The sequence below is a fragment of the Anomaloglossus baeobatrachus genome, chromosome 4 (assembly GCF_048569485.1).
Source record: "Anomaloglossus baeobatrachus isolate aAnoBae1 chromosome 4, aAnoBae1.hap1, whole genome shotgun sequence".
Taxonomy (NCBI): Eukaryota; Metazoa; Chordata; class Amphibia; order Anura; family Aromobatidae; genus Anomaloglossus; species Anomaloglossus baeobatrachus.
In genome coordinates, this window is record NC_134356.1 from 355,457,417 (window position 1) to 355,471,408 (window position 13,992).

General features: G+C 42.3%; 1 long non-coding RNA gene across 3 annotated transcripts in view; it reads left to right on the forward strand.

Moving 5' to 3' along the window:
• The window catches only part of LOC142303599 (uncharacterized), a 132,401-nt gene that overhangs the window by 34,652 nt on the left and 83,757 nt on the right, over window positions 1–13,992 (forward strand). For 2 of the 3 annotated variants that reach the window (XR_012753043.1, XR_012753041.1), the window contains exon 2: window positions 12,128–12,247. This is a non-coding gene — a long non-coding RNA (uncharacterized LOC142303599). Of the gene's footprint in view, window positions 1–9,886; window positions 9,977–12,127; window positions 12,248–13,992 lie in introns of all 3 variants that reach the window. The other variant, XR_012753042.1, reaches the window with a different exon arrangement.

The window sequence follows — 13,992 nt, forward strand, 5'->3', positions numbered from 1 at the left end:
TGCAGAAGTTTTTTGCCCACCAAAAAAATGACGTGGGCTTCGCCATATTTTTGTATGCTAGCCAGGTACAGCTGGCAGCCACGGGCTGCCTCCAACCCCCAGTTGCCTATTTGTACCCGGCTGGGAACCAAAAATATAGGGAAGCCCGTTTTTTTTTAATAATTTCACTTATTTCATGAAATAATTAAAAAACAAATGACGTGGGCTTCGCCCCATTTTTGTGTCCAGCCGGGTACAACTAGGCAGCTGGGGATTGGAATCCGCAGCACAGCTTAGCCCGAGGTTTGTGGGCGCCTCTGCTGCGGATTTCAGTCCGCAGCCGTCCCAGAAAATGGCGCTCTCATAGAAGCGCCATCATCTGGCGCTGTATCCAACTCTTCCAACAGCCCTGGAGCCGGGTGGCTTGTTGGGTAATCATGAGTTAATACTGGCTTTGTTTTACCAGCCAGTATTAAGCCAGAGATTCTTAATGTCAGGCACGTTTGACCCGGCCATTAAGAATCTCCAATAAAGGGTTAAAAAAAAGACACCACACAGAGAAAAAATACTTTATTAGAAATAAATACACAGACACATTAGAGACTCCATCTTTATTACCCCCTGTCAGCCCTCCACGATCCTGCTGTTCTGTCTTCTTTCTTTCTAGTGTAGTAGTAGTGACGATTGTAGTGAGGAAGGATGAGGTGCACCAGCTCATCACTTGGGGCTGGGGCATCTCATCCTCACTACAATCCTCACTACAATCGTGCAGCAGCGTGCAGCCTTCACTCCGTGAGTGATCAGTGCTGGCTGCTAGCGGTAACGCTGACAGACGCGTTACCATAGCAACGGTGCTCTCGGAGCCGCGGTTAGCGGTGACGTCACCGCTAACTGCGTTGCTATGGCAACGGTGATCTCCGTTAATGACCGGCTGTGTCAGCCGGTCCCTAACGGAACGGGGAGTCGACCGTGTGCTAGAGCATGTCGCCGGTACACGGCGATACACATATATGCACCGTGTACCGGAGAGATGCACTCGCAGGTCCTACATGACGTGTCATAGTCATGTGACCAGTCTGTAGCCAATGAGATAATAGCCACGTGACTGGTCACATGGCTATTTTGACGTCACGATAGGTCCTGCATCTCTGCTGGCAGTGCAGGTCACCGGGAGGATTCAGCGATCATCGGATGGAATAGCGGCAGGAGACAGAGTGCAGAAGGGATCGCGAGGACCGGTAAGTGTTATGGCAATGTTTATTAACTGTTTGTGTACATTTATAATGCATTTTTATGTGTTTGTGATTGCCTCCCATTATAGCCTATACGTTCGAGTTCGGTTCGTCGAACGTTCGACGAACCGAACTCGAACGGGACCCCCGTTCGGCGAACCGGCCTCGAGCCGAATCGGGACCAGTTCGCTCATCTCTAGTGAACAGTGAAGTATGTTGAAGATTTAACAATCTCTACAAAGCATAGGAACCTTACCCATTTCCTTTGTATTTTAAGAAAAAAAAATATTTTCATTTTTTACATTTTAAAATTTACAAAAAGTATTATGGGCCGATGCAAAATTTTGGGCACCTTTGGTGTTTTGTGTGCTTAGATAACTTTGACCAAGTTTTCAGTCCTTAATTAGCCTGTAAAGCCTGCTTTACACATTGCAATTTCGCATACAATCTCGTATGCGATTTGCAACGCCCCCATCATATGTGCGGCACGTTCAATTTGTTGAACGTGCCGCACAGACGATTTACCCCCGTCACACGTACTTTCCTACCATACGACCTCGATGTGGGCGGCGAACGTCCACTTCCTGGAGTGGGAGGGACATTCGGCGTCACATCGACATCACGCGGCAGCCAGCCAATAGAAGTGGAGGGGCGGAGATGAGCGGGACGTAAACATCCCGCCCACCTCCTTCCTTACGCATTGTCGGCGGGAGCCGCGGACGGAGGTAAGCTGTCGTTCAATGTTCTCGGGGTGTCACACACTGCGATGTGTGCTGCCTCGGGAACATTGCACAACCTCACGTTCATTTTTGAGGAATGAATGACGTGCATGCGATGAATGGATTTTCGTTCAATCGCAATTGCACGGAGGTTTTACACACTACAATCATACTTACGATGCCGTATGTGCGTCACTTATGACGTGACTCCGCCGACACATCGTAAGATTTATTGTAGCATGTAAAGCGGGCTTTAGGGTCATGGCTTGTTCATTATCATTGTTAGGAAAGACCAGGTGATGAAAATTTCATAACGTTATAAAAAACCAAGGTTCTCCAACCTTGTGCCAGAAAACAAGCGCCATATGGATTATTCTTAGCAGCTGTGTTGTGTATACGTTTTCCAGTTTGGAGCTCCCTCTTGTGGTCAGTGCTGGCAGTGCAGTTGATGTGTGGAATGGAAGCGACACACCTGCAGAGGACTGGCAATCAGGGTCAGATTTAGCTATTTAACTTAGTAGCTTTCTCTTGTTACTTGCCGGTGGTCAATTGCTTCTGTGTGTTAAGGTCATTCTGCAACCAGCTCTGCTCTCTTCCACAACTTCCCTCAGATAAGTGGTATTGTACCTCTGCTGTTTGTTTGCCACTTTTTTTTGTTGTTCTGCTCTGATACTATGCATGATTCCTAATTTGTCTGTGTGGAGTTTGAGGTGGAATGGGATCATTCCCTGCTGGGAGTGTCTGTATACTAAGCTCCATGATTCTGCAAGATTTGTGTTTTGTCATGCCTGGTATTTTTCAGTCCCTCATCTGTATTAGTGTTTTTGAATCCCAGTAACATCTGAGCACTGGTACAGTGGGGGAGAGGTGTAGTTACCTCAGGAATTTTCCATATCAGTAGTGCTGGTATTTATTAGGGTTTTTACGGCTGCAGATAGTTGCTCTTTCCTATCCTTTTCTATAAAGATAGTTTGGACCTCACCTTTGTTGAAATCTGTCCTTTCTGGCTTTGTATTATGTTTTTCTATATCACAGTAGCCTTTACATGTGGGGGGCTATCTATCTATCTTTGGGGACTACTCCGAGGCAGATTTTCTATCTGTGAGATTATTAAGTTCTCCGCCTTTGTCGAGGCGTCCAGGTCAGGGCGTCAGGATTAGGTCTGCAGTCCGTTAAATTTCCAGCCACTCTGTTACCTGTTTGGGATTCCGCATTATTTGATCCTCCCCGATCCCTGAATCATAACACAGCTGCCTAGCACTCTGAAAATGAAAATGGTGGAGGACCACAAAAGCAGGAGAAGGCTATGAGAAAATAGCAAAGCATTTTAAAGTTGCCCTTTCCTCAGTTCAAAATGTAACTAAGAAATGGCAGTTAACAGGAACAGTGAAGGTCTAGAGAAGGTCTAAAAAAACAAGCAAAATTTCTGGAAGAGCTGGTCATAAGATTGTTAGAGAGGCAAAGCAGAACCCCCGCTTGACTGCAAAAGACCTTTAGTAAGATTTAGCAGACTCTGGAGTTGTGGTACATTGTTCTACTGTTCAGAGACACCTGCACAAATATGGCCTTCATAGAAGAGTCATCAAAAGAAAGCCTCTCATGCATCCTCATCATAAATGTCAGCATCTGAATTATGCAAAAGAACATCTAAACAAGTCTGATGCATTTTGGAAATAAGTTCTGTGAACTGATGATGTTAAAATAGAACTCTTTGGCCACAATGATCAAAGATATGCGTGGAGAAAAACGGTCCCAGCATTTCAGTAAAAGAACATCTCACCAACCATTATGCATGAGCATGGATCAATCATGCTTTGGAGTTGTGTTGCAGCCAATGGCAAGGGAACATTTCACAGGTGGAAGAATAAATAGATTCAATGAAATTTCAACAATTTTTTGATACAAACATAACACCATCTGTAAAAAAAAGCTGAAGTTGAATTGAGGATGTTTTGTATAAATCGATAATGATCCTAAACACAAATCAAAATCCACAATAGACTACCTCAAATAATGCAAGCTGAAGGTTTTACAATGGCCCTCACAGTCCCCTGATCTGAAAATCATTGAAAATCTGTGGCTAGACCTCAAAAGAGCAGTGCATGCAAGACGACTCAGGAATCTCACAGAACTGAAAGACTTTCCTGTAAAAACAGGAAAGAATGGATGAAAATCCCTCAAACAAGAATGGCTGGCTAAAAAAAGCGTTTACAAGCTGTGATTCTTGACAATGGGGGTGCTACTACATACTAACATCACAGGGTGCCCAAACATTTGCATCATCCCATTTAGCTTTTTTTTATTAGTTTTGAAATGTAAAAGATGAAAATATATATTTTTTTTGCCTAAAATACAAAGGAAATGTGTCATCTTTAACTTTTTGCATTTTAGAGATAATTTCATCTTCAACTTGCTTAACTGTTTACAATAACAGTCATTTTGACCAGGGGTGCCCAAACGTTTATCAGCCACTGTATACACACATACATAAATACACAAACATGTACATACGTACACACATGCGTAAAACACTCTCATGCATACACACAAACAAATGCATAAACACCAATACACACATATTCAAACCCATACATGAACACAGACATGCAAATGTACATTTGGATGGGAAAGAAAAAGCCACTTAATACTTAACAGCTGCCTGTGGATTTTACTGCACATCCACTGCGAATCCATGGCAAAATCCACATGTGTAACATGCAGATTTTTCTACAGATTCCACCCCTTTGGATCAAAAGGAGTAAAAAGCACTTCTGAGACTTGCCAATTAGACATGTCATAGAATGTGATTAGTGGTGGTCTCGCGGATGAAACTCTCATCAATCCTGGCAGTAAGCAGAGAGGTAGCTGTGCATGTGCAGTCACTTTGCCTTGAAATGAATACGAGTTGCAGAAACCCCAGAACACCATTTATGACATGACTGACATCAAATCAATGGTGGTTGTTTTACTAGTACTTGTGTCATAAAAGTGTTTTAGTCAAAATCCTCTTTAAATATTAATTGTAATCCATCACTCTGTGGTAGATGACTAATCTAACCTAGTAAGCGATTTATTGCTATATTTCTTACTGCACTTTTGTATCTTGTAAAGACCTGTCAGTTCTCCTTACATGTCTGTTTTAAGCAACATAAGTGCCCAATTCATCATTTGCAAAGCTACTTTTCTTTTTTATCCCGTGTCATTCACTGATGGCATTAAATTCTCCAAAATTTTGCACGCACTTTATTTATTTTTAGCAAAAATTTATTTTCTGGCTTTAACTCATTTTGTACATTTTTAGGCCAAAACATTGTCTAGCATGATGCAAAATTTACATGAAAGTACTACAAGGTGTTTCTGGAGTATATCTGTAGCAACATGTGTAACTTTTTGAAAAAGTAACACATGACGGGAAAAAACATCTGTAAACCATAAACTCTGTCCACAATAGTGAACTAAAAGCACCCCAGACAAACACAAAAAAAGAAACTTTAAAAAAGATGGACATAAAAAAATTAATATGGTGTAAACAACAAAAAGGAGCAAAACTCCAAAAAATAAACAAAAACAGGCACAATTGCAGTAACAACTATGTCTATTCTAAATGGGTTCTTCAGATAGATAAAATGTTTTATTACCGGTCTGTTGTTCTGCCCGGTTTGTTGTGACTCAGAAAAGCGGGTTCTTGCTTCTCTGTGAAGGTACATGACCAGTGATGCGCTGGAAAGGGGCTGGCTGCCTGCCTCATTGCAGGAGCTAAGCCAGCCTCTTTCTCTAGTATAGCTAATACAGTGACAAGAATGGTAATGGTTTAGGTATAAAGCGGAGTCTGACAGCCAGTCCCCTTAAAACATGCACTAGTCACTTACACAGGAGGAAAAACGTATTATGAGCTGCTGGTCTATTAATCTGTTATACATTTAAACAACTCATTTATCTTTGTGCACAACCACTATAAAATCATTCTGGAACATTTTTCTTTAGTTTTCTGTATTGTGACATTCCTTGGATTATATGGGCAAAGATCTGCTTGGTGAGGATAGCATTATATCGCTAAAGGAAGAATATGAATATTTGTAATGTCTTATGACTATTTGTAATGTACTAATACTGTTTGTAATATATTATTACTATTTTTAATGTGCTATGATTTTTAGCAATGTACTATGATTATTTGTAATATGCTATTACAATTTGTAATGTACTATTACTGGTTGTAATATATTATTCCTATTACTATTACTATTTGTAATATACTATTTGAATATCTTCCTGGTGTCAAATACTAACGCGTCTCTTTTTAATCAGCTGTAACATGTACACCCAATTGTGCACTGGTATCTTTTCATGCCTAACATTAGATTGAGCTGGAGAATGGAAATAGAGGAACACTAAGGGTATGTGCCCACTATCAGGACTCACTGCATCTTGTATGCAGCAGGTCCTGATCTGTGGGTCCGCGAGTCTTTTCCGCAGGAGAACGCAGGAGCCGCATCTGCTCATACCCACGAACAGGGTTCAGTGTGCTGCAGTCTGTCTCTCGCTTGTGTTCTCCCTACGGAGGATGCATGTGAATCCGCATCAAATAATTGACATACTGCTGTCTGGAAAGTTGCACCACAGGTCAGTGTTTGCAGCGTTTTGGACACAGCATGCTTCAGCTGCGTCCAAAACGCTGCTGTGTACAGTACAATCATAGTGGATGTATTTCTAGAAATCCCGTGCACACTGTGCTTCTTTTTTCCACAGCAATCATTGACCTGTGGTGCGTCTTTCCAGACTGCAGCATGTCAGTTGTTTGCTGCGGATTCACATGTGTCCTCCGTAGGGAGAACACAAGCGAGAGACCGCAGCGCACTGAACCCTGATCGTGGGTACAAGCAGCTGCGGTCTCCTGCGTTCTCCTGTGGTGGAGACGTGCTGTCCCGCAGGTCAAGACCCGTTGCATCAGGACACAATCAGTCCTGATCGTAGGCACATACCTTTAGGAGTACCGGCGGTAGACAAAGAAGTTCCAAAGATAAAACTAAGAAATATAGGGAGGCTAGCTAACAAAACTTTTACCCGACAAAACTAGCTATATATATAGGGAGGCTAGCTAACAAAACTTTTATCCGTGCATTACATGTACATTACTTGATTTCAAAGTAACCATGTAAGGCTAAGTTTACATGTATCAGAATTGTGGTGGATTTTTAGAGTAAGATTCACAAATGTGCTGAAAATATTTTATCTGATTTTGAACATTTATAAGTATTTTTGTAGATGTCACAAAGGGTTATTCCTAACATTCAAAGTTTTCACCTAATAAAAGCACAGGTGACATATTTGTTGATCAGTAGAGATCGCAGTCCAAGAACGACACTCTGAAATGCCCCATCGTAATGGAGTGATGTACTTGGCCATCTGTGGTATGTCCATAAACAGTGGTGGTGCTTAACTCCATTCTGACTCGGTATTTCTAGACTACTGAAATTGATGAGCAAGTTATTACCTCTCCTCAGGATATGTGATAACTTCTATTGCAGAAAATAATCATTTAAGAGAGTAGAAATTTTTCTCAAACTGTTACGGTTCGGGGTTCTGTTGTAACTCGAACCAGTCTAGTCCCGTCATTGACTCCCACATTGCGGTTGGTTAACTCTGCAGTGCCACCTGGCCTCTGAGGTGCCTTGAGGCATCAGGTGGCTAGAGTTTTGTACCATCCTGAGATTAAGTGCTCATGCAGCACACTGAGCATGTGCGTGATGTCATTGATGACAAGGCGGCCACTGATTGGTCATCAGTGACATCAGCGATGAAGTGGCAGCTGTTGATTGATAATCATGACTTCAGCAATGACGTGGCAGCCCCTGTATGGCTGCAGCCGATGCCATTACCACATGCCATGTAGTCTGGGCCAGGGTGGCGGCTATAAAAGGTATGTAGCTCCGCCCATCGGGGCACGAGCGTCATTCCGCATGCTGACAGCAAAGGCTGCTTTCCCGGCTGTCAGAGTGAGTGGGTTCCAGCGCCATTTTAGTCTGCAGTGCCTGTGGCAGACTTGTGCCAGTGTGAATCTGAATTTAGGGCAGGCACCGGTACAAGGTATTCGTATCTGGGTACAAGCTGTGTCTTGGCACGGTGAGGGATTAGGGTCCTTTTGGACAGACCTGCCCCCTACCCATGTGACCAGTCTGCAGTGTCAGTGGCAGACTTGTGTGTGTGGTTGTGTGTGTGTGTATGTGTGTGCCAGCCCTGGGTACCCAGTGATGCTAACTGGGTGGCCTTTACGGTCTGATGTTCCCCCTGCATACACGTGACTGGCTCCGTGGTTATGTTCTAGGTTTCCCAGTGATGCTAACTGGGTAGCCTTCATGGTCTGACGTGCACCGTACGCATGTGACTGTATCAGTGGTTACGTTCCAGGTTTCCCAGTGATGCTAACTGGGTTACCTTTCGGTTTGTCGTGTCCCTACACACGTGACCATTATCTGTTGCATTTCCTTTGGTTTTGATGTGTCGCTACACACATGACCATTGCTTGTGCACCTGTGAGGTTAACAGGGACACACTACATGTAGGAGTGTGCCCTTACAACATTTCCTTCGTTTCCTTTGTGGTCTTCTGAGTTGCTTTATTTCGTCCTCCTGTCCTTAGCGGCTTTAATACCTGCCCGGCGGACTTGTGCGATGATTGATATCATATTATTTCATATTCAATTGTCCCCTCCGTAACACAAACATTGATACAAAATCGGGATCTGAACATCACATGCATCTGTATTAAAATAATATTCTAGAATTTTATGATCATACCTGTAGATTTTACCCATAGAATGTAAACTTGGTTTAATAATAGAATGGACACTTCTCCTAATTGTAGAATATCCCAGTTTCTTTATTCAGCCACACTGAGCCACTGAAGTTGTGCGCTTACCGCTGAGTCAGCATGGGGCTCAGTGGTTAGCACTGATGTTTCCAGTGCAGGGGCTCTGGGTTAATTTCTCCCTAAGGACAACATCTGTGAGGAGTTTGTATCTTGCAGTGCTTTATAAGTGTGTAAAAATACTAATAAATGTTAGATTACATCACCCTTTTGGCCTTTTTTCACAAGCTAACCAGCACATGACTGATGTGGTCAATCAGTGGCCCCAGCTCCCATGTGCCATAGTACTGGTATCATCGCTGAGCACTGACCCATCATGATAGATATATGTAACCTGACTGCTGTCGTGTAATTGTAAGGATTAGAGGTGAGCAGACCCATGGAAGTTCGGTTCTGCAGGTCAGCTGGACTGTAGATAAAGTTTGATATGGAACCCGGACTTTACGTGGAAGTCACTAATTGAGCAGTTTGGGTCTCCACCCACATGCAGCCAGCCATAAACAGATCACTTCTGGCGTTTGGGTTTTTCCATTTATTTGGTGCACAGTACATCCGGTCACACTTTTGTTACCCTCAGTGAGAGCCGTTCAAAGACTGCAGGCAGCTCCTAGTGGGCTGAGCACCGAGAGCACCTGAGCACAGTGATGCTCACATGAGTGGTTTCCATACATAAAGCACTCTATCTCCAAACCCGAACTCTTTTTTTTTTGTAAAGTCTGTGTTTGGGCTAAACACCGAACCTCGGGTTTGCTCATCTCTAGTAAGGACCACTGGAGCATTTCTTCAAGATCACTGGGGAATTTTAAGTGGTGTCTAGTGTTTTTTTCTCTTTTTTTAATAATATAACTTTTTTTTGTTAAAATTGACAACTCTTTTGTGTGTAAAGACATAGCACTAAAAGTAGCTAGGAATCTGAAGTGAGTTACTAAGGCACACATAGTATTTAGAGCATCAAGTGAAACCCCATTTTGATTCCTCCTCTGATTGCACATTATGTAGAGCTCATCAAATCGTACAACTAATTTGTCCATTGTTTCTCCAAACTGCATTCTATCCGCCCGTCTTGTGACTCTCTACTTTATTAACCAGGTGAATTGGATCTGAAATAGGAGTATAATACTGGAATAACGCACATGGAATGATGGAAATTCACCTCTCTGTGAATAGTTATTGCTACAGGTGCGTGTCAGAAAATCTCCTTGCAGCTTACTAAACCATAGCACACTTTAAATAAAAAGCCGGTGACTTCCTTTTTTATTGAGCCTTCAGGGGCACAACAAATTCATTTTGCAATTATAGGAACAGGCTGTCACTTGTATTGTGTTGGTGTGAGACATTCAGCTGGGAAAATGCAGAGCTCTAGCAGTTCCTACACGCATGAGTGCACCAGGCCTGATGTGTAGTGGATTGGAGGGGTAACAGGGTGTAGTAATTCCCTTACTGACGGAGCTGTCCACTGAAGCCGGTGCTGTAGTAATGAGTAACACTGAAAGCTATGTGAGGCAGAATAACTGCATCTCCAGCATTAGCCTGTCCTTGCCAGGTGGCAGAGAGCACTTGTTAAACTTACATACTGTATCATGCAGGGTGCAAGTACATTTGTTTTCTATTATTGAACATATCGATCTATGTTCTTCCTATCCATCACCAGCTCCTGTGCTCATTGAAAGATTATAGCAGAACTCAAAATCACTGACTATGCAATATTCTTCTGCTCCACAAATGTTCATTGGTTGTGACCATGATTTAATAAAGTTCAGATGAAATGTTTAATACTAAAATGAATTTGGATTCTTTCTCTGTATTTCTGTACCATGTAAGACAAAAACTTGACTTATATTTTGACCTCACAAAGTTCCTATTAGTTTGAGCCTACCTACTAAACATGTTAAGATATCCAGATAATTAAAGAGTCTAAAGGCCGCTTTACATGCTACGACATCGCTAGCAATTGCTAGCGATGTCGCGTGCGATAGTACCCGCCCCGTCGTTGTAACGATATGTGGTGATCGCTGCTGTAGCGAACATTATCGCTACGGCAGCGTCACATGCACATACCTGTTCAGCGACGTCGCTGTGACTGCCGAACAATACCTCCCTCAAGGGGGAAGTGCGTTTGGCGTCACCGCGATGTCACTAAGCAGCCGGCCAATAGAAGCGGAGAGGCGGAGATGAGCGGGACGCAACATCCCGCCCACCTCCTTCCTTCCGTATTGCAAGTGGACGTAGGTAAGGAGATGTTTGTCATTCCTTCGGTGTCACACATAGCGATGTGTGCTGCCACAGGAACGACGAACAACATTGTACCGGTGGCTGCAGCGATATTAAGGAAATGAACGACGTGTCAACGAGCAACGATTTTTTACGTTTTTGTTCTCATTGATCGTCGCTCATTTGTGTCACACGCTGCGATATCGCTACCGGATGCGCGTCACTAACAACGTGACCCCGACGATATATCGGTAGCGATGTCGCAGCGTGTAAAGTACCCTTAAGGTATAAGATTGTAAAAAAAAATGACATTGATAAATAATTACTACCTAAACAATTTAATATTCTTGTCACCTAATCAAGTCTACCCACCACTCGTTTTAGAGGTTAGAGGAAGTAAGAGTCACACCAACGTCTTTTGGACTGTTTCTTGAGAAGAGATTGGCGTGATCATTAAGAAGATGTTCAATTCGTGATCTAATATATCTAGATTCTGGGTGACAAACGTAGTGGTCTTCTCAATAAACTTAGGGCTGCCACTTAAGGAAGCCCTTTTATTAAAGTGATTGTCTACTACTAGGACAACCCCTTCTGATTCCACTTTTTCCCTCAGTTAAAATAAAAGACCGTGTACTCATCTACCTCTGGTGCCATTCCAATACTTATGGTAATCGCGGTTCAGGGCTCAAGTAACATTGTGACATTACGTGAGCCCTGCGTCCAAATACCCCCGGCTTCTCTCTCCCTGCCTTCAGAGCAAATAAGTTAATCAACAGGAATTGACTCTGCAGCTGTCAGTCACTTACTCTTGATTGCCCATTTGGTCCGAAGTCATGGTGAGAGAAGACAGCAGTGAGTAAACGTGGGGCTCGTGTGATGTCACAATGTCACGTTAACCTCGAACTGCAATTAACAACAGTCCTGGAATGGCACCAGAATAGGAAGTGAGTACAGGGTCTTTTATTTTAACTGGGGGAAACAAGTGGAATCATAAGGGGTTGTCCCAGTAGTGGACAACCCCTTTAACTTTTTATCTATCCTAAACCTGTGTATATGTGAATGTAGTGTAGTGTCAGTGTGTTAATATATTAATTTACTGCCATCATCTCTTATATCCAGCACCGTTCTTCTCCTCTCCTGAGTTGTATAATGGCAAATCAGACTGTCTGGCTCACACTATGAAGAGGGATAATGTCATTTAGAAGAGGACCAACACAACACTGGATAACAGAGAAGAAGGTGAGTACATTTACACACTGACACTATAGCACACACAGATTTAGAAGTAAGGGCATGGGCTTCTTTAACCCTTTTGCTATCCAGCCTGTTTTCACCTTCCTAACTAGGCCATATTTTTCAATTATGACCAGTGTCATTTTATGAGGTAATAACTCTGAAATGCTTCAATGGATCCCAATGATTCTGAGATTCTTTTTTTTCATAACATATTTTACATCATGACAGTAGTAAATTTAGGATGATATTTTTTTGTTTATTTATGAAAATATCAGACATTTAACAAAAATGTCACACAAAGAAGTTTATAAAAAACATTTAGCACATGTCTACTTTAAATCAGCTCAATTTTTTTATTTTTTTTTTTGCTAAGAAGTTAGAAGGGTTTTATCAGCAATTTCTCATTTTTCCAACAAAATTTCCAATGTCTCATTTGGAGAAACCTGATGTGCCTAAACAGTGGAAACCCCTACAAGTGAACCCATTTATATAGATGTGTGGTGAATTTTATAACGTTGAGTTGTGAAAATTGAAAATCATTTTTTTCCACAAAAATATTGTTTTAGCCAAAATTTTGCATTTTCACAAGAGTAACAGAGGAAAATGCAATGTAGAATTGATATCCAATTTCACCTGAGTATGCCAATACCCTACATGTGGTAACACGCCAGGGCTCGGAAATCAAAGAACGCCATATGACTTTTAAAATGCAAAATCAGCTGGAATCGATAATTGATGCCATGTCACATTTGCAGAGCCTCTGATATGGCTAGACAGTGGTGCTCCCCCCACAAGTCACCTCATTTTGGAAACTATACCCCCTTCAAGGAAATATCTAGATTTGTGGTGAGCACCTTGAAACCCCATGTGCTTCACAGAGTTTTATGTTGAGCCATGAAATTAAAAACATCACATTTTTCCTATAAAAATGTTGTTTTAGCCCCCAATTTTGTATTTTCACAAGGGTAACAGGAGAAAATGCACCATACATTTTTTTATTTACTCCTGAGTACACAAGTACCCCACATGTGGTGGAAAACTACTGATTGTGCTATTTGAAATTTGGAGCCCCAGTTTGGCTTGAATAAATTGCAAATGCCAGGTTGCATTTGAGGAGTCTCTGATATACCAAAACAGCATAAACCCCTAACAAGTGAAGTCATTCTGGAAACTACATTACTCAAGGAATTCATCTTTGGGTGTAGTGAGCAATTTTAACCCTTAGGCGTTTCAATGAATCTTATTACATTGGGCTGAGTAAATAAAAAATTACCATTTTTTACACAGAACTGTTGCTTTGGCCCCAAAGTTTTAATTTTCAAAAAAGGATGATAGGAGAAAATGGAATTTGTTGCACAATGTTTTCTGAGTTTGCCAGTATCACATACATGGTTGAAAACTACTGTTTGAAGCACAGTGCAAAGCTCAGAAGGGCAGGCGCACCATTTGGAATTCATGACTACGTTGGGTTGTCATGGCAATGATCATATCGCAGGGGTACCAATCACTTGGGAGAGGGAAAGCTCTCCCTTTCCCAGCCCCTAAATGTTGCTAATGCTATTTATTACTGAATTTAGGGGGTTAAACAGCCAAAGGCAGCAAGGGGACTGCTCTTGGCTGTGAGATCTCGGGCTTAGCTGTCACATAAGCCAAGCTCCCGCCAAAGGCAAGTACACATGAAGGGACTGTTCCCTTTGCATTTGCAATCATGGCATGAGGGGGATTAAACATTCTCTTTCACAATGGAA